The sequence below is a fragment of the Dasypus novemcinctus genome, chromosome 11 (genome assembly GCF_030445035.2).
Source record: "Dasypus novemcinctus isolate mDasNov1 chromosome 11, mDasNov1.1.hap2, whole genome shotgun sequence".
NCBI classification, from domain to species: Eukaryota; Metazoa; Chordata; class Mammalia; order Cingulata; family Dasypodidae; genus Dasypus; species Dasypus novemcinctus.
Genome location: NC_080683.1, coordinates 48,011,116 through 48,032,391, shown reverse-complemented (window position 1 = coordinate 48,032,391; position 21,276 = coordinate 48,011,116). Strand labels below are relative to the sequence as shown.

Below are 21,276 nucleotides of genomic sequence, written 5' to 3'. Positions count from 1 at the left end.
CCTGGTTCCTCAGAATATTATATTACACAACAAAAATAGACATTTAGAAGATTATCTAATTCTAGTTAGTTCTTTTTTTTTTTCCTAGTTATTTCTTGATTAGACACACACATACACAAAGGAGATGTATCACAAATCAACCATTAATAATTTATATTAAGCCTCTGGATGGTGGTTTTGTATTTATAGTTGAATGTGGTATCTATAAGATGCAAAATCCTTAATTGTTCAAACCAAATAATAAAACCACCCTGTAAAAATCTAACCGCCAAACTCAGCCTTCCTACCCCTTTCTGCTCATTTCCTCAATTCCATTCCATTCTACTACTGAAAAGTATATTTAGTTTGTTATAAATGATCAACTTTATAAGTTCATTTTTATTCTTTATCACTAGTACAGCTCAAGGAACATTCCTAAAATAAAAATGGGACATAAAAAGGATTTGTCCTAATAGTACAGACAACAATTTAACATAATATGAAAGCAAGGCTTTTTCCTGGGATCAGAGTTAATCACGTAATATAAAAAAGACAGCGACCGTATTTATGGACAACAATCTATATCATTTGCACAAAACTTTAAAAGTTTTGTCCTAACTAGGGACTTTATAATATTGATTCTAGCTACAACAAAAATCAGTATTAGATTCCAGACTAGTTCCTATAAAACCCTACAATACGTAAAATATTCTGGGACTACACCAGAATTAATACAGCAACATGTTACTGTTCAGGGCGGTCAATTTAAGAATGAAGAAACAGACACAGAATTCCAAATTAGTTTCAAAGCCACACTTATGGTCTATCACATCTGTTCCTGGGGGCCTTCTTCAAACCTCTAGTTACATTCTTTATCACAATTCCAGTTCTGCAGGTTTATTTGAACACTCTACCAAAGGAACTGAAATCAATGTAACCTGGCCTGTTGGAAAGAACACAGACTTCAGGGTCAAACGATTCAGGTGTGAATCTAGACTTTGCCCTCCTGAAGCATTTAACTCTCCTAGCTTAAGTTTCTTCATGTGTAAAAGAAAGACAAGACCACCAAGATCAAGCATCTCAGTTAGCATTTACAGTATGGCAGATGGCTAATAAATAATCCACATTTTTACACTACTGAAGGGCCAGTTCACAAATTATTATGAAGTATCTCAATACGAGGATGACAAACTGTGAGATTTATTAAACTTGTCCATCCTTTTTTCAGTCTTTTCAATCTTTAATTTTAAAATAAAATATTTTAATACATAGAATTGAAAAATTCAGATGTTAGCAATTCCTTTTTAGAACTGACATTTTACAAATCAAACATGAAACCTCAACAATCAACAGACAATGAAATGGTTAATTTTTAAAAAATGTCTGGGGTGCTTGTATTCATTCAAACCTCACATGGTCAAAACCTTTAAAACTTTAGGAAGAAAGCTATATTTTAGAACCCAGATAGAGTGCAGTTATCTAAACAATGGGCTACATGATACACCACAGACTCCAGGCAAAGTCACAACAGGATGAGAAAAGAGCCTCCAGCCTCTCTCAGATTTCCTGGTCACTGTTATTTTAAAACTTGGTCACGTAAACATAAACAGGGGGAAAAAATCCATTTCAGGGAAGCCTCATGGGTAATGATTTAACTACTGTGGAAAGTTCATATATGAAAACTGTTTGTAATGCCTTGCATTAATTTACATTAAATATTTCAATAACTCACTACATTTTTCTTACATGTTTCTAAGACTAATGAAGAATATATGTTACATACATCGTTCTATATTACATATTATATAGAATCTTTAATGGTGATCTTCTTTTCAAGCCCTTAGTAACTTCAATTACTGTCTTTTAAAATTAATTTTCGAAAACAAAAATATAACTAAAAAAGCTGAGAGAACAATAAACATAAGGTCAAATATGGCGTACAAATGTAAGGGCAAATCTGTATAAGATAAAAATGACTTCTGTTTACGATTTCTCCATGTAATTCCTGGGCAACTGAAAATACTCAAAATAATCTGGATATTTAAAAGTCAATGAGCTATTTTGAACGGTTCCATTGTTTCAAGTGCTAGCTATAGTCCACTTCTAACATTTGTGGTGTTTCTAAAATTAATGATAAAGACAGCAAGGTAATTTCACTGAACATTTTCCAACTGGAAAACCACAATCCAAGACATCTATGAAGTTCAGTTAATTTGTACAGAAATGCTATTTTGCTGCCAACCTTTGCACCATGACCATTACCAACTCAAGTTCAAGAACCACATTTTTATGGCATGAAGATGGTTTCTGTTAAACCTTAAGAATAATAATTTTCAAAACTCTCAAACCGTGACTGTATTTGCATATACTGTATCTATACCATCAAAGCATAACAGCAAACCAAACTTTTATTTACCATGCACAGGAGTAAAGTTTGGGCAGCACTGCTATTTCCCCACTAGTGTCTATGGATTCGGATTTAAGCATCCCTTCACCACATACTTTATGACAGATTAAATATAACATGTCTTCTGAAGCTATATAGAAATATTTCTGACACGGACATTCTAGTAATAACTATCAAATTATTACCTATTTAAAATTAAAACTCGAGCTTTTGAGCATTTTAACCGTTTTAAGGAGTTTTGGAAATGAACATATAAAAAGCTCTTGTTCAGTACCGTATACGTAAATCAACATATCCAAAATACTGGATTATCTAGGGACTGAAAATACAGTTTTCAAAAGTCCCAACCTAGTCTCCTCATAACGATAGCACCTGATCCTCACGTCCCAGAACATCCTGCACTATTCCTGCAGCGACTTTTAGGTTTAAAAAACAACAACAACAATCTATCACCAAGTGTCCAAGTCAGAGTTGGACATCTGAGTGCTCTGCCTCTACCTGGGAGTCAGAGAAGAAACACAAAGTTATCTTGGTGGTGATAAACCCAGGAAAAAAGAGCCTCACTGTCTTTCTGTGGAAACGAGAGCCACCCCTGCTACTAGCGCAAGTCCCCGTAGACCGGCTACTGGCAGCCAACCCGACCCACCCATCACCTGCTTCGGCCACCTGCGCCCTCAGAAGGTGAAACCCGCCGCCGGCCCCGGCGGCCCAGGGAGGGCGCAGAGCGAGGCCCCGCGCGGCGCCCCCACGGCGGGGACTCCGGGACACTCACCGGCGCGAGCGCGGAGGCAGGTGTGCGGCGGAGCTACCTGTCGCCGGTGAGGCTGGGCGGCGGGGAGGAGAGCGGAGGAGGGTGAGGGAGGAGGACGGTCACGCGGACGAGCACAGGGACAGGGCGGCGGCAGCCGGGTTCCTGCTGGGTGCCTGCTCGCTTCCTGCTCGGACAGATCCCGGGTCCGTCTCCGCCCGCGGCCGGCGCCCCGCCGACTCCCCGGCCCCGCCGCCTCGCACGTCACCGCTACGGAGCGCCCGAAGGGGCGGGGGCGCCGGCCCACGCCGGCCCGGGAGGGGGCGCGCTCGGGGCCGAGGCCGCGCCGCCCCGCCCCTCTGCCCGCTGGGAGGCCCGCGGCGCGGGTCCTTCGGGGTTCGCGTAGGGGAGTTTCCTTGCGGCTGCGGGCCCCGCTGGCCAGCCTGAGTCCTTTACACCGTCTGAGAAACGGTGTTGTTCCAGTCCTGGGGATGCCGGGCCTTTCCAGACTAGGTACAGTGACGACTGTGCAGTCCGGGATCTTGCAGCCTTGAGCTGGAAGAAGCAGCTCCAGGAGCGAGAAAAGCGCTGTTCCGAGAGGGCTCGAGGACCGCGCGGTGCTCGGCTTCGCGCCTCTGGCAGGCGGCAGGCGGTAGGTCTACAATGTCGGAGACAGAAGAACGACCACAAACGCCGCCCTAGTGCCGCTCCGCTTTGGCTGGACCGCCCAGTGAAGTAACCTTCCTTCGCAACACACATACTTTTCTACTTTTGCGGAGAAAGGGCCTGAAAAGGAAGGTTTGCATTTCTTTGCCTCGCGTTTACTTATCAGAGCCCGGAGCTCCTCTGTCGTTAGATTTTTACTGTTTATTTTTTAAGTGATGTATCTGTGAATCATATTTTTAAATTAAATATGAAGTAGCTATACAATTTTTAATTATATGACGAAAACATCGTCTTTAAGATTGAAAGAAGCTTCTATGTAGAAAGTGGCATGATTATTGACTGTAATTGCTAAATGTTTAGCTGAAAAAAAGCTAGAATATGTACACACAGAATTACACTTTTCCCTTTAACATTACCAAGTAGCAATTTGAGGAAATCTCGAAGATTCGACGAGACAGGGTTCGCATATCCAGATATTCCACACTTGTCTTGATAGAAAAGGTATTTTAGCCTAATATTTAAAAAGATAAAATAGGGAAGTAAGAAAGGGGAAGAGAAACCAAGAAAGGAAATAATTCGCCACAATCTCAGAAATTTAATTCCACATTGCAAGGAGGTAAATCTTAAGTATATAAAACTCTAGATTTCACAAAGAATTTTAAAAAAGAAAAAGAAAAAAGCAAACAACCCTTCTGTTTCACTTGAGCTGTGTGACCTCATTTTGGATTGAAGATTAAAAGGCCTTGGCAGACCAATAGAAGCTGATATATCCGACAATACTTAAGGACTAACCAATTTTGTGACTGAAACCTGGGCCTTTTCTATGTGCCCCTCATTCCCAGTCAATTATTGAGTCCCTTTGTAGTGCCATATTATTTCCGCTCTGTGTGTGTACTAATAACAGTATATTTTTAAGGAGATTTAGATTATATAAATGCTACATGAAAAATATAGGGGATGTAGGGGACCCATATTTCCCACCCCGTGCCCCCCCCCACACTTTCCCCACATTAACAACATCCTTCATTAGTGTGGTACATTTGTTACAATTTGATGAACACATACTGAAGCATTGTTACTAACTTGGACTCTAGTTTACATTATAGTTTACACTCTGCCCTGCACAATTTTATAAAATATAAAATGTATCCATCATTGCAGTGTCATGCAGGACAATTCCAATGTCCCAAAAATGCTTTTCCTTCTCCCTCCCCTTAGAACCTCTGGTGGCCACTGCCTTTATATCAATGATAAAAGTTCTATTGCTAGAATAATAAGTCTACTCTAGTCCATTGTTCCTTCTCCAATCTTGAGAATCTTGAGATGGTAATGCCACTCTGGTCTGAGAGGGGGCTTAGATCCCATGGGGCAGATGGATGGAACTATCTTGCTTGCAGTTGCAGACGCTCTCTGTTCCTTGGGATGGGGATTGTCCATCATCATCTCCTTGTTGTCTTGGGTGAGTCCAATGAACAGGAGAAGAGGTGTTGCAACTGCTGAGATTCAGGGCTCCAGCTGGCACATGAACAGACCAAAGATTTGAGTTTCTGGGACATATATTTAGCAAGTATACTGCTAATTATAGGCTCAAGTAAAAGGGCCAGAAGAGCCACATGCAGAGAGTCTAACTCTGTAACACTGGGAGCATAAATTCCATATATTATTTCTAATGTATCCAATTCCTTTTCATAGGCATGACCATTACCTTATTTCAGGCCTTGTTTTTTGTTTTTTGTTTTTTTTTAAGATTTATTTATTTTATTTAATTTCCCCCCCCTCCCCTGGTTGTCTGTTCTTGGTGTCTATTTGCTGCGTCTTGTTTCTTTGTCCACTTCTATTGTTGTCAGCGGCACGGGAAGTGTGGGCGGTGCCATTCCTGGGCAGGCTGCTTTCTTTTCACGCTGGGCGGCTTTCCTCACGGGCGCACTCCTTGCGCGTGGGGCTGCCCCACGCGGGGGACACCCTTGCGTGGCACGGCACTCCTTGCGCATCAGCGCTGCGCATGGCCAGCTCCACACGGGTCAAGGAGGCCCGGGGTTTGAACCGCGGACCTCCCATATGGTAGACGGAGGCCCTAACCACTGGGCCAAAGTCCGTTTCCCCAGGCCTTGTTTTGCTCAAGTAAATACCATGTAGTGGTTCTAGAGCAACCAGAGAAACTAAAACAGGACTCCATCACATCTCAGGTCTTGCCAACTGCCTTAGCCACCTAACCAGTTTCCCAGACAGCAGTCCTTCTGCCCTCAATCCAGTCTCCACAATGCAACTAGGTTTACCTTGTATTCTTGTCAGCGGTACCCAGAATCCATGTCTTGTTTTGTTGCATCATCTTGCTGCATCAGTTCTCCGTGTGCAGCGCCATTCCTGGGCAGGCTGCACTTTTTTTGCGCTGGGCGACTCTCCTTACAGGACACAATTGTTGTGCATGGGGCTACCCTACACAGGGGACACCCCTGCATGGCACAGCTCACCACACGGGTCAGGAGGCCCTGGGTGTGAACCTTGGACCTCCCATGTGGTAGGCGGATGCCCTATCTGTTGGGCCAAATCCTCTTCCCAGATTTACCTTTTATAAGGTAAAAATCTAATTATCTGCTTCTCTAACATCCTATAATGGCACTCCACTGCCTTAGTGTAAAGTCCAAACCCCTTGAGATGGTTTATAAGACCCTGTTTTATTAGCTTCATTAATTACAAACTGGCTATTTTTGCTTAGCTAGTATGGCAGAGGTCTTTGATTTTTTTTATTTGAATGCCCTTCCATTAGTCCTGCAGTGTACAGTTTATCACAAACCCCACAAGGATGTTCTACACCAATCGGATTTTTTTCACACAGTTCCTGCTTGTCTTCAGAGTCACTTGACTTTGGACCACAGAACTAGCCCTTCTTACCTGTCCAATCTCATTTCTACCCCCTGCCTTTCTTCATATGTTGTTCATTACATTCGAACTATTCTGAAGTGCTTGCATGTCCCAGTCAAAGCACACAGCTATGCTATATATCATGTTGGAACATTGCCAGACTAAGTCCAATAATCCTTCAGAACAAAGCCCATGCATCCCTCCAACAATGTTTCCCTAAACTCTCTCATTCTAAAACCTAGTGGCAATTTAGTGCTCTTTTCCATCAGTCTCTTAGCCCCCAAGAGTACACAGCTCTTCCAGGGCTTATTTCACTGTTACTTCAGTTTACTTATGACTATCCCTCAACTGTACTGTAAGCTTCTTACAGTACAGGGAAGGGTAGAGGACTTTTTTGTTTTTGTATCCTCAATGCCAAGCTCAGTCACTCTGACCGATATTAAACAGTGCCTACCCTTATTAAACCATTGAATGAATGGGACAAATGAATGAACAAATAGCAAGAAAGTTGACAATTCTAAGAAATTGCATATACTCCTGCCATTAGTCAGGGTGCTTTTAATTTTTTCATTTGCTCCCAAAACTCATCTGAACAATTTATTCTGTATTTATATTTGTAACTTTCTCAACTTAGATCAAATTAAATATTTGTAGGCTCTATGATGGTTAATTTCATGGTTAATGTCAACTTGTCTAAGATATAATGTCCAATTGCTTGGTCAAGCAAGCACTGGCCTGATTGTTACTGTGAGGGTATTTTGAGGATAGATTTAAATCACTAGTCAGTTGATGGCATCTTCATCTTTTGACATCTACAATTAACAAAGGAGATTGCCTTCAGCAATGAGAGGAGTCTCTTCAACCAGTCAATCGGAGGCCTTAAATTGAGACAGTGGATTTCGCAGTCAGAAAAAATTTCTGTCTTCTGAATGTCTACTTCAGACAGTCAGTTTCTCCTAGAAAATTCATCAACTTTTTTGGAATTCCCAACTTTCAGCTTCTCTTAGAGAAATCAGTGTCACCTGCCCTGCAAAATTTGGCCTTGCCATCCATTTAGATTTGGCAGCCAGGGTCTGGTTGTGGCAGTACTAACAGTGACATCCTAAATGGATGGCACTGCACACTTTATACACCTTGTTCTCCCCCATTCCCAGTGATATCCTTCCATTACATTATTTTTCTGATTAAGTTAGCCAAAGTTTGTTTCTGTTACTTTGCACCAAGAACCCCAATTGACAAAGAGAAGTTCTATCATTACCCTCATTTTACAGAAAATGTTTATTTAATGAAAAAAAATGCAACATATTTACAATTACATAACTTCTAAAAGAAGTTGTAGTCAGTTTCTCCTGTTACTTACCATTCTGCACTGATGATAATTCTCTGGAAATTTTAGGGAAATAAAGGTAATAAGCAGGTCCAAAAGAGGTAGTCTTATGATTTTTCTCCAAACTCACACCATCAACATCTGCATCTACCATACTTTATCATTAAAAACTGACGTTTTATGTAATCTTTGTAAAATCATAAAGAGCGTGAATTATTTTTGCCTTTATCAGCTCACTCTAGAAAGTAAGCTATTTTAGGACTTTTTTAATATAAAGGACTAAAATTAAAGAAGAAATGTCATTTATCAATAGATACTTAAAAAACACCCCTCAAACAAATTACCACACATCATTTAACATCTAACTTTCACAGATTTCACTATAATTAGGAAGTACTGGGGACTGAACCTAGGACCTCGGACATGGGAGGCAGGCAGTCAACCACTTGAGCTACATCTGCTTCCCTATAGTTTTTTTTAATTTAAACTCCAAGCTAGTTCCTCTGAGTTGTTCTAGAAGCAACAGATTTTAAACTGAAAACAATAGTACAAATGTAAGATCATCACCCCAAATGCTTTCACTGAACTGTCTTAATAATATTCTAATTTGCCATATCCTGCAATCTTCAGCACAACTCTGGTAATTTGAAGAAGGACAGAGCAGAGTCATTTTTTCCCAAGTGTAACTTAACCAAATTGTAGAAATGACAAAAAAGTATTAGAGTGAAGGCCATTCTAGAGAGATAGAATTAGATTAAAACTCATCTCAACACCAACAGAAAAGTGTGATACCAGCAGTGGAAAACAAGGTTCCAGGACTGTGACCTGCACAAGTCACTTAATCTTACTGAGACTCAATTTACTCACCAATAGAATAGAAATAATAATAAAACCTTCTTCACAGGGGAAGAATTAAATAAGATAATGCAAAAATTGAAGGATCCTGAAAACTGCAAAGAGCTCTACAAACATAGCTTATTATCAATGCCCATGTTAAATAATATAAGTAACAACTACGTTTAAAATAATACATTCACATATCTTTAAATTGTTAAATGCTTGAAAATTTTATAAATATATTTGAGCAAGAAAAAGTGTTAACTTTTAAAAAAACAAGCTTGAGTTAAATTTCGATAAAGGAAACCATATATCTCTATTTGTTTAATTTATTTGTTATAAACAGATAATCTGCTTAAAGAATTCAGTGACAATTCTGAAAGGTTGATTCTCTACAGTGTAATTAAACAGTCTGGAAACTATAACAAAAAATTAATAGTGTTTAAAATCTGTAAAATTCTGTTTTTATAAATTAATCTTAAATTGGACATAATTTAATTATTTTCATTCATTGGTTGATCCTAATAAATATTAACATTATATTTAAATTTACCATTATATTGGATTTAGTGTCCATAGGGAATGTCCTGTGCAGATCTCTATCTTAGCATATTCTGTATAATACTGAATGTTTTATTTATATGTCTGTGAGCTCACTGAGGGCTCGGGACCAGGTCTTGTTTCTCTTTGTACATACAGAGCAGGCTTTAATACCTGGCACATAAGGTGCATGCTCTGGAACTCAGCTGAACGAGCTCTAGGCCTGGCAGGTCCAAACTCTTGACAGCAGGGGTCCTTCAGGAATGAACATTTTTAGAGCATTTTAGAGCTTTTAGTATAGGAGAGAAGGGGTTTTGCACAATTTTCCACTGGGACATAGAATTTAAATTTAAACCACTACTCCGTGGGTGAGTTAATAGTTATAAAGTATTTATATTTTTTTTAATCTAATTTTTCTAGAAAATGAAATTGCACAACACAAAATTTTTATTTTCACCAATTACCCTCCTGTTTTACATGTGTAAAATTTTCTATGATGTTGCTATCTTATATTTAAAAGAAAATAAAAATGTACCTTCTCTCAAGGTTTTGAATGAAGTATTCAAAGTTGACATTGTATCATCCAAATATATAAAAAGAGAATAAAAGACTGGAAGTGGAAAATATTATTTAAATAAGTCAATGATACAAAATATTCTTCTAGAACGTTTTTTGTTTCACAGACCCCTTTGCCAGGCAATTGAAAACCACGGAATCCTACTGCATACATTTATAAGTGAAGGAAATGCTCGATTTCAGTTAGAGGTCAGAGAAAATAAAGATAATAAGTTGATTTTTTCAGTTCAGATCCCCTGAAATCTTTCCCGGACCCCTGGTTAAGAACCCCAGTTTGTTTAATAAGGAAATGAAAAGATTGTTAATGCCTGGGTCCTTGGCTTAAAAATAGTAATACCCTTGAAATAGATCAAGGAAGTACAGAGTATTCACTAACCAGGAAGTGTTGAATTAAATATGTTAGAGTTAAATATTATCCTACAGTTAACAATAAATGTAAGTTTAAAGTGAACAAAGCTCTCAATTGATTTATGGAGAAATAACCTGAGTTCAAAAAATACTCAAACTAGTCAGACATTTTCTGTTTCTGTTTTTATTTTTTAAAATTTCCTGAATTTCAGTTACTTTCTTTTGGAAAAGTTACATTAAAATAAGTGGCATGATACTTGGATAGGAAAGTGTTGGAAAAACAAATTGATATGAGAAGGCTTTTGCTTTTCCAACCAAATAATATGTATTCCTGAGATAAAATAAATATTATATTTGCATATTTATTAATAATGTGAAGATAAGACTAAGCTAATTAACACAAGAAAATACACAAAACTTTCTAAGGTGATTTCTGTGTACAATAAAAATTTTTGTTTAGTGGCACATCTTACTCTGCAGCCGACCCGCAGGCCCTGCCTCAGATGGTATAATTTTCTTGTTTTCTTGTTTCTTAATAAATGCTTTTTTTATTTTTATATTTTATTTTTTTCTTAATAAACTCTTTACTCCCTTGCCTAAAAAAAAAACTTTTGATTTTGGATATTTTAAAACAGATATTTAAATATTTGTAAAGGAATGAATTTAGACCAACAAAATTTGATCATGCCAATAACAACTCCAAAATTAACCAGAGAACTGGAAAACAATTTTCTTCACTATATATATCCCAAATATTTCCAGTGTTCTAAATTATCTTCCCATAAGTATGTGACTTTTTTAATCCAAAAACTGAGAATTTAAAAAATACTTTTCATAATTTATAAACTAGAGTATGTCAGCACATTCAAGTTGGTAGTACTAGGCAAAATTTTAATCTGTGTATTTAAATCTTTTGAAGTATATAAGATTAAAAATCATATTTTTTTTTTCGAATTGTGAGTGGTAATTATCTGTGTAGTGGATTTTTTTTTTTAAAGATATATTTATTTATATATTGCCGCCTGCCCTTGTGCTTGCTGTCTGCTCTCTGTGTCCATTCACTGTGTGTTCTTCTGTGTCTGTTCGTCTTCTCTTCTCATCTTCTCTTTAGGAGGCACTGGGAACCAATCCTGGGACCTTCCAATGTGGGAGAGAGGCACTGAACTACTTGAACCACCTCAGCTGCCTGATTTGTTGTGTCTCTCACTGTCTTTCCTCTGTCTCTTTTTTGTTGCATCATGTTGTGTCAGCTCTCCATGCAGGCCAGCTCTCCTTCACCAGGAGGCCCTGGGAACCAAACATGGGACTCCCATATGGTAGACAGGAACCCAATCACTTGAGCCACATGTGCTTCCCAATGTAGTGGATTTTAAGGAACATTTGAAAATAGGAATAAAACAGAATGATCAGAAGGCATCTGTGACAGTTTGATATTATTTATGAATTCCAAAAAAAGATATGGTATTTGTGAACTGGTCTGTTCCTCTGGGTGTGATACCCTTTGATTGTTTTAAATGCAAAGGTTTTGTGTTTATTGATTGTGGTAAGATTAGGGCTTTGACTCAACCACGTCATTAGGGCAATTGCGTGTGCAGGGTTGAGTCCCCACCCCCTTGGTGGGCTATGAAAACAGACATACATTGAAGAAGAACATAGAAAAAGATAAGTAGAGGAAGAGAGAGAACTCCATAGACAGAGAAAACTTTGATCCTGTGGCCCAGGGAAGAAAGATGAGTCATGTGCCTGATAGTTTCAGCTGAAGAGAACAGAGCAGCTGAGCCCTTTGCCAGCCTACAGCTGAGACTGGAAGAAGCCGAGTCCATGGAGCTTCAAGAGGAAAGAAGAAGGTTGAACCCTTGCAGACATTGCCTGCCGTCTTGCTTCAACACGTGGCAAATAACTTTGAGTGAGAAATTAACCTTGAGGTGAACTCTTTAGGGCCTTGTAACTGTAAGTTTTTACTAAAACCCAAATAAATACTCTTTATAAAATCCAACAGATTATTGGTAGTTTGCATCAGTGCCCCTTTGGCTTAATAATACTGCATGTCTTTAGAAGTGATAAGAATTGTTTACTGAAGTATTTTAGGGGTGTGTGTGTGTGTGCACACATGTGTGTGTGAGAGAAAGAGAATTGTATAGAGTACTGTATTTTATGTAGGGGCAAAATCTAAAATATATTTCTCAGTGATGTCCCTGCAAAAAATCTGACAAAATAAAAAAAAAGTCTGAAACAATTGCTTACCTTAGAAAGAATGGAATTTCCAGTCCACAAACCTAATCCTTGCCCTGGGTGGTTGTTTTTCTTTTTAAGATTTATTTATTCCCTCCCCTCCTTGTTGTCTGGTCTCTGCGTTCATTCACTGTGTTCTTCTGTGTCTGCTTGTCTTCTCTTTAGGCAACACCAGGAACTGATCCTGGGACCTTCTGGAGTGGAAAAGAGGTACTCAGTATCTTGCACCACCTCAGCTCCCTGGATCTGTGTCTTTTATTGTCTCTCCTCTGTGTCTCTTTCTGTAGGATTATCTTGCTGTGCCAGATCTCCACTCAGGCTAGCATTCCTGCACAGGCCAGCAGTCCGCTTGGGCCAGCTTGCCTTCACCAGGAGGCCCTGGGAATCAAACCCTTGACCTCCCATATGATAGATGGGAACCCAATTGCTTGAGCTGCATCTGCTTCCCTAGCTCATTTTCTATAGGAGGAATCAGGACCTGAACCCAGGACCTCCTTTGTGGTAGGTGGAAGCTCAATCACTTGAACCACATACATTTCCCTGCCCTGGTATTTTTTAGGTTACTTGAGGAAATCATGACAGCTCTGAGTCTAGAAAATTATTTCTCCCCAGGAGTGCTGCAGTTATTCTATTTATAGCCACGTCTCTAAAGATTAAGAATAAAAACAACTGAAGGACTGCTATTATAATCTGATAATTAGTGTTTCAAACACTACAGATAACAAGCAGCAATATACTCTAAAGCCTACAACCTAAATGCACAGCAGGTTGAGGAGTGGCAAATCAACAGAAATAATATTAATACTTTTATCACTGCTGAAGTTTATGCCAGTTATTTCTTTTTTTCATCTTGGTATATTTGCTATAAATAACAAAACAATGTTTAATTGTGATAGTATAAGAGAGTCTATCTATTATAGTTCTTAACATTAATGTAAACCGTTTTAGAGTTTCAGCACTTAGTATACTGGTTACTAGGAATTGACAAATAGTCTATATTTTAATTGATTCCTTCTATTCTCATTTAAAGATTATATTATAAATAACTGATTTATATAGTATCATGCAAATTTCTTCTTTTAATCTTTTTTCTTTACTCATTTGACTTAATTAAGTTGATTGATATAATTTTCTGATATTGAACACACTTGAGCTTAGTCATAGAATATCACTGCTACTATATTCTAACTGCTAATATTTTATTTTGACTCCATAGCTATTGAATCATAACATAATTCTTTAGTTTTTTGATACCATATTTATTAAAATAAAGGTATGCTGACTTCATAAACATATCAGGAAATTCTCACTCATTTCTATGGCCTGGAATAGTTTAAATAACCTCAGATTTAACTATTTAAAGTTCAACTCTGAGGAATTATCTGATCTTTGCACAGTTTCAGTGGTAGCTCTATAAAACCTTTCCAGGGAAGCAGATGTGGCTCAAGCGATTGGACTCCCACCTACCACATGGGAGGTCACTGGTTCAGATCCCAGTGTCTCCTAAAGAAGACCATGAACTGGCATGACAGGCAGGTGCAGTAAGCTGATGCAACAAGCTGATACAAAAAGAGACATGAGAACAAAAACATAATCAGAGACTCAACAAAGCAGGGAATGGAGGTGGCTCAGGCAATTAGGCACCTCCTTCCCACATTGGAGGTCCTGGGTTCAGTTTCCAGAGCCTCCTAAAGAAACAAGAAAGACGAATAGACACAGCAAGTGCAAACGACAAGAATGTAGGGGAAGAAAAATAAGTCTTCAAAAAAGAAAAAAATTTTCCAATATCTTTTTTTTTAATATTTATTTTATTTCTTTCCCTCCTTCCACCCCACCCCACCCCCCGCCGCCATCCCAGTTGTCTGTTCTCTGTGTCCATTTGATGTGTGTTCTTCTGTGTCCACCTCTATTCTTGTCAGTGGCACTGGCAATCTGTGTCTCTTTCTGTTGCATCATCTCTGCATTTGTGTAGCGGCACTCCTCAGCAGGCTGAACTTTGTTTCACACTGGGCGGCTCTCCTTACGGGGTGTACTCCTTGCGCATGGGGCTCCCCTATGCAGGGAACATCCCTGCGTGGCAGGGCACTCCTTACGCGCATCAGCACTGCGCATGGACCAACTCCACACGGGTCAAGGAGGCCCTGGGTTTGAACCGTGGACCTCCCATGTGGTTGGCGGATGCTCTAACCATTGAGCCAGGTCCACTTCCCTCCAATATCTTCTAAGTGTACATAGTCTAATCAAGTTTTCTAATCCTGGATCAGTTCTGGTATAATTTTCTGTCTTTCTAAGAATTTACCTAATTCTTTCAAGTTTTCAAACTTGTAGTTATGGAATTACATGTTAAATTTTCTTTTTAAATCTTTTCCATATGTGTGATTTTTTACCAATTTGCCTATCATTTTATGTACCTATCCATCAATTATTCTGTCTTTTATAAAAATGTGAGAATAGGTTGCATATATCATGATCCTTGAATATTTATACTTCCATATACTGTTCCTAAGAAGGATTTCATTTATGTAACCACCTTAAGTACAGTTATCAAGTTCAAGATATTTAACATTCATAGAAATCTTACAGTCTATATTCCATATAGACTGAATACTTTCAACATTTTCTTGCCCATTATTAGGATCACGTATTTAGTTGTTATTGTCTCTTTAGCCTCTCTTTCTTTTCACTTTAATTGTGAAAACATATACAAGAACTTTCCCGTCTAAACCAATCCAGTCATGCAATTATGTGGAATTATCACATTCATAATATTGTGCTACCCTCACCACTGTACATTACCAGAACTTTCCTGTCACCCTAAAGAAAGCCCTGCTCCATTATACATTCACTCTCAATTCTTTTCCCCTACGCTGCTAAACTATAGTCTAATTTCTGTCTCTATTAATTAGATGTTGCACATAAGTGGAATCAAACATCTGTCCCTTTATTTCTGAGTTATTTCATTCAGCATGATGCCATCAAGGTTCATTCAGGTTGGAGCATATATCAGAACATATTCCTTTTTAGAGCTGAATAATATTTCATTGCATATATACTCCATATTTTATTTATCCACTCATTTGTTGATGGACACTTGGGTTGTTTCTACCTTAGGGCCCTTATGAATAATGCTGCTATGAACACTGGCATACAAATAATTGAGTCCCTGCCTTCAAATTCTTTTGAGTATATACCTGAAAGTAGAATTGCCAGGGCATATGATAGGTCTATATAACTTTTTGAAGAACTGTCAAACTGACTTCCAAGTGACTGCACCACTTTACATTCCCAGTAGCAATGCACAGGGGTTCCAACTTTCCCACATCCTTGCCAACATTAGATTTTTTCCATTTTTCTAAATAATAGTCATCCTAGTGGATGTGAAATGGTATCTCATTATGGTTTTTGTATGCATTTCCCTAATGATTAATGATGTTGAGCAGCTTTTCATGTACTAATTGGCCATTTGTATATCTCTTTGAAGAAATCTTTATTCAAGTTCTTTGCCCAGTTTATTTTTATTTTTACTTATTTATTTTGAGGTACTAGGGCTGGGGATTGAACCTGGGACTTTTTATGTGGGAAGTTGGAGCTCAACCACTTTGTCACATTGGCTCCCACACATTGGTTTTTGTTTTTGTTTTTTTAAAGATTTATTTTATTTATCCCTGCTGCCTCATTGTTTACATTTGCTGAGTCCGTTTGTATGTGTGCTGGTCTTCTCTTTCTAGGAGGCACTGGGAACTGAACCCAGAGACTTCCCATGTGTGAGGAAGGGGCCTAATCACCTGAGCCACCTCCACTCCCCCCTGAGTTGGTTTTTTCATTTGTTTGCTTGTTGTTTTTGTTTTTAGGAGGCATTTCAGGAATTAAACCTGGGACTGCCCATGTGGGAAGCAGGTACTCAACCACTTGAGCCACATCCACTCCCCTACCCATTTTTAACTAGGCTGTTTCCCTTCCCCCTCCCCGCCAATGGCTCCCTCATCTGATGGCTCATTGTTTGCACTCATTGTCTGCTCGTTGTTTTTGCTTGTTTTCTTTGCTCCTTGTTGATTTGGTTTTTTCTTTTAGAAGACACCGGGAACCAAACCCAGGACCTCCCATCTTGGAGGTGGGCACTCAACTGCTTGAGCCACAATTGCTCTCTGCTTATTTTGGGTGTGTGTTTGTTGCCTGCTTGTTGTTTGTTCATTGTTTTCTTCATTGTTTTTGCTCATCGTCTGCTTGCTGTTTTGTTTTGTTTTGTTTTGTTTTGCTCATTGTCTGCTTGTTGTTTGTTGTCTTCTTTAGGAAGCACTGGGAACCAAACCCAGGACCTCCCATGTGGGAGTCAGGGGCACAACTGCTTCAGCCACATCTGTTCCCTGTTTATCTTTTAGTTGTTGCATTGTAGGAGTTCTTTATGTATTAAGGATGTTAAACACTTACCAAATATATGATTCACAACTGTTTTCTCCCATTCTGTAGGCTGTCCTGTCACTTCTTTGATAATGTCCATCGATGCACAAAAGATTTTAATTTTGATAAAGCCCAAATTATCTATTTTTTCTTTTGTTGCTTGTACTTCTGGTGTAGTCAAAGAATCCATTGTCTAATACAAAGTCCTGAAGATATTTCCCTATGTTTTCTTCTAAGTGTTCTATACTTTGGCTCTTAGATTTAGTTCATTGATCTATGTTGAATTAATTTTGTAGATGGTGTGAGGTAAGGATCAACCTACATTCTTTAGCATGTGACTATCTAATTTTCTTAGCAACATTTTTTAAAGATTTATTTATTTAATTCCCCCCAACTCCTTGTTTTTTACTTGCTGTGTCTGTTCATCTTCCTTGTTTCTTTAGGAGGCACCAGGACCTCTGATGTGGGAGGAAGGTCACCTCCACTCCCTGCTTTGTTGTTTCTCTCATTATGTTTTTCCTCCCCACGTTGCTTGTTGCATCATCTTGTTGTGTCAGCTCACTGCACCTGCCTGTCACGTCAGCTTGTTGTCTTCTTTAGGAGACACTAGGTACCTCTGCTCCCTGCTTTATTGAGTCTCTCATTATGTTTTTTTTTCTTCTTCTTTTGTCTCTTATTGTGTCAGCTTGCTGTGCCTGCCTGTCCCGCCAGTGCACTGTCTTTTTTAGGAGGCACCAGGATCCAAACCAGCGACCTCCCATGTGGTAGGTGGGAGCCCAGTCACCTGAGCCACATCCATTCCTCCCAGCAACATTTTGAAGAGACTACTCTTTCTCCATTGAGAGGACTTGGCACTCTTGTCAAAAACCAACTGGCCAAAGATATGTGGTTTATTTCTGTGCTCTCAGTACTATTCCATTGTTCTAAATGTCTGTTCTTGTGCCAATACTATACTGTTTGATTACTGTAGCTTTGTAAAAAGTTTTAAATTTGGGAAGTGTGAGTCCTCCAAATTTGTTCTTCTTTTTCAAGATGGTTTTGGTTATTCGAGTCCTTTGCCTGGCCATATGACTCTTATGTTTAGCTTTTTCTATTTCTGTAAAGAAGGATGATAATTTTGTTTGGGATTGTCTTAAATCTATAAATTGCTTTTGGTAGTATTGACATATTTTCAATAAAATCATTCCAATCCATGAGCATGGTCTTCTTTAATTTCTTTCAGTAATGATTTGTAGTTTTCTATGTACAAATCCTTTACTTCTTTGGTTAAATTTATTCCTAGATATTTTACTTCTTTGGTTTGTGTTTTAGTCTGCTGGGCTGCCAAAATGCAGGTACCGTGAAATGGATTGGCTTTTAAAATGGGGATTTATTAACTTACAAGCTTACAGTTCTGAGACCATGAAAATATCCAAATCAAGGCATCATCAGGCAATGTTTTCTCCCTGATGGCTGGCTACTGGTGGTCCTGGACTTCTCTGTCACATGGCAAAGCACATGGTGGCATCTGCTGGTATTTCCCTTCTCTCCCAGATTTCATTGCCTCCAGTCTCCTTCTTTTGTGGCTTTCTCTCTCTTTGTTTGAATTTCATTTTCTTATAAAGGACTCCAGTAAGAGGTAAAGACCCATCCTGTGTCATTATTAATCTCAGGTGTGTGTGCCCTACAAAGGAGGAGTATAATGCACAAGGCAGTAGTACTGTAACTGTCATGCTCTTGTGAACCATGGTCCTCTGGCCATGTGGCTGATATAAAGAAGGTGAGAAGAATCAAGAACACAGCTCACTGTGGCCTCTGAGCAGCCCTGTCATTGAACTCACTGGGCCTCCTTTCCTGCTAAGTCTTGGGTGTCAGTGTCCTAATTTTGCTCACCCTACCACTGCCTTCATAATCTTTTCTTGTTCTGTCTTTCCCATGTATCTCTGTCTTAGAATCAGTGTCAGAGGACCAGAATGATGTTGTCTAGTACAGTTGCTGCACTGTATAGAAGATTAAGTATAGGGAAGTGGACTTGGCCCAATGGATGGGGCGTCTGCCTACCACATGGGAGGTCCGCGGTTCAAATCCCGGGCCTCCTTGACCTGTGTGGAGCTGGCCCATGCACAGTGCTGATGTGCGCAAGGAGTGCCGTGCCACACAGGGATGTCCCCCGTGTAGGGGAGCCCCATGCACAAGGAGTGTGCCACATAAGGAGAGCTGCCCAGTGCAAAAGAAAGTGCAGCCTACCCGAGAATGGCACCACATGCACAGAGAGCTGATACAACAAGATGACGCTGCCACTGATAAGGATAGAAGCGGTCACAGAAGAACACACAGTAAATGGACACAGAGAGCAGACAACTGGGGTGGGGGGGAGGGAGAAGAGAAGGGGAGAGAAATAAATTTTTTAAAATCTTAAAAAAAAATAAAAAAATAAAACAACTTTAAAAAAGAAGAAGAAGATGATTAAGTATAGGTCCAGAAGCCAGGAAATGCAGGATTCTGTCCAGTCTCTTTATTTATTTATATATATTTTTTAATGTATTTATTTCTCCCCCTCGCCTCATTATTTGTGCTCTCTGTGTCTATTCACTGTGTGTTCATCTTCTTTTTTTAGGAGGCACCAGGAACCAAGCCTGGGACTTCTGATGTGGAAGGGAGATGCACAGAGGCTTGAATCACCCTGTTCCCACTTGCTGTATCTCTCATTGTGCTTCCTCATTGTGTCTCTTCGTTGTGTCATCTCCTTACATCATCTCACTGCATCATCTTGTTGCATCAGCTCGTCATGCCAGCCCATAGGGTCACCTTGCTGTCTTGCTCTTCTTCTTTAGGAGTGGGCACCCATGTGGTAGGTGGGCACCCAACTGCTTGAGCCACATCCACTTCCCTGTCCAGTCTCTTTACTTCAAGATGAAAGCTTTTCCATGCCCCCATACTGCCTTTCCTTGCTCTGTCTTCTGCATTTCTTTCTCTTCTTCTATCCCTTCCTCCATCATCTGTCAGTCCTTTAAATGGTCAAAGCCATAGCACTGAGGTATATTTATTAGTGATGTTTGATATTCTTCTTGAATAAAGTTTCATTCCTCTGGGGGAAAAAAGACCCATCCTGGCCACACCTTAACTGCAGTAACATAATCAAAAGGTCCTACTTAAAATAGGTTTATACCCACAGGAATTGATTAACTCTAAGAACATTATTTTTCTGGGGTCCAAGTCACTTCAAATAATCACTGTTGCATTGTAAATAGAATTGTTTTCTTGATTTACTTTTCAAATTGTTCCTTATAGTGTATGGAAACACTACTGGTTTTTGTGATTGAGCTTGTACCCTGCTACTTTACTGAATTAATTTATTAAGTTTAGTAGCTTGTTCAGAATTTTTTATATATAAGATTTTGTCACCTGCAAATAGTGATAGTTTTGCGTCTTACTTTCCAATTTGGATGTCTTTTATTTATTTTTCTTGCTGAATTACTCTGCCAATACCTTCCAGTACACTGTTGAATATCAATGGTGATAGCAGGCATCCTTGTCTTGTTCCTGATAGAGTGGAAAGATTTCAGTCTTTCATCACCGAGTATGATGTGGAATTTTCATATATGAACCTCATCATGTTAAGTTCCCTGTTACTCCTATTTTTCTGAGAGTTTTTATTACAAAAGGGTACTGGTATGTCAAATGCTTCTCTACATCAATTGAGATGATCATGTTTTTGTTGTTCTATAATTTGGTATATTACATTGATTGATCTTCTTATGTTGATGCACTCTTGCATTCCCAAGATAAGTCTCACTTCATCATGGTATGTAATTCTTTTAAAGTGCAGTTGGATTCAGTTTTCTAGTATTTTGTTGAGGAAGTTTGCATCTACATTCAAGAGGGATATTGGTCTTTAATTTTCTTTTATTGTGGTATCTCTTTCTGTCTTTGGTATTAGTGTGATACTGGCTTCATATAATGAATTAGGAAGTGTTTCCTCCTCTTCAGTTTTTGGGAGATTTGAAGATTGGTGTTAATATTTTGAATGTTTGGTAACATTCACCAGTGAAGCCATCTGGTCCTGAACTTTTTTTGGGGGGGATGTTTTTGATTACTGATTCAATCTCTTTACTTAGTAATGGTCTGTTTAGATCATTTTCTTTTTTATTCAGTTTAGACGATTTGTTTCTAGAAATTTGTCCATTCCATCTACTCATCTCTGTTGTCTAATTTCTTGGTATATAATTGTCCTTAATCTTTTTAAAAAAATTTCTCCCCATCCCCTTGTTGTTTTTCACTTGCTATGTCTGTTCATCTTCCTTGTTTCTTTAGGAGGCAACAGAAGCCAAACCTGGGACCTCCAATGTGGAACGGGTTGCCTAATCACTTGAGCCA

General features: G+C 39.0%; 1 protein-coding gene and 1 long non-coding RNA gene across 10 annotated transcripts in view; one reads left to right on the top strand and one right to left on the bottom strand.

Annotated features, from left to right (window-relative positions):
• The window catches only part of MYO6 (myosin VI), a 183,743-nt gene extending 180,302 nt beyond the window's left edge, over positions 1-3,441 (bottom strand). For 5 of the 7 annotated variants that reach the window (XM_058307050.2, XM_058307052.2, XM_071218553.1 and 2 more), the window contains exon 1: positions 3,159-3,441. The gene's annotated coding sequence lies outside the window, so the exon portion shown is untranslated. The remainder of the gene's footprint in view (positions 1-3,158) is intronic. The other 2 variants (XM_058307051.2, XM_058307054.2) reach the window with 1 other exon arrangement.
• A 30-nt stretch (positions 3,442-3,471) lies between these two features.
• Positions 3,472-21,276, top strand: part of LOC131280406 (uncharacterized) — a 77,938-nt gene continuing 60,133 nt past the window's right edge. For 2 of the 3 annotated variants that reach the window (XR_009187956.2, XR_011650080.1), the window contains exon 1: positions 3,480-3,932. This is a non-coding gene — a long non-coding RNA (uncharacterized lncRNA). Of the gene's footprint in view, positions 3,933-21,276 lie in introns of all 3 variants that reach the window. The other variant, XR_009187957.1, reaches the window with a different exon arrangement.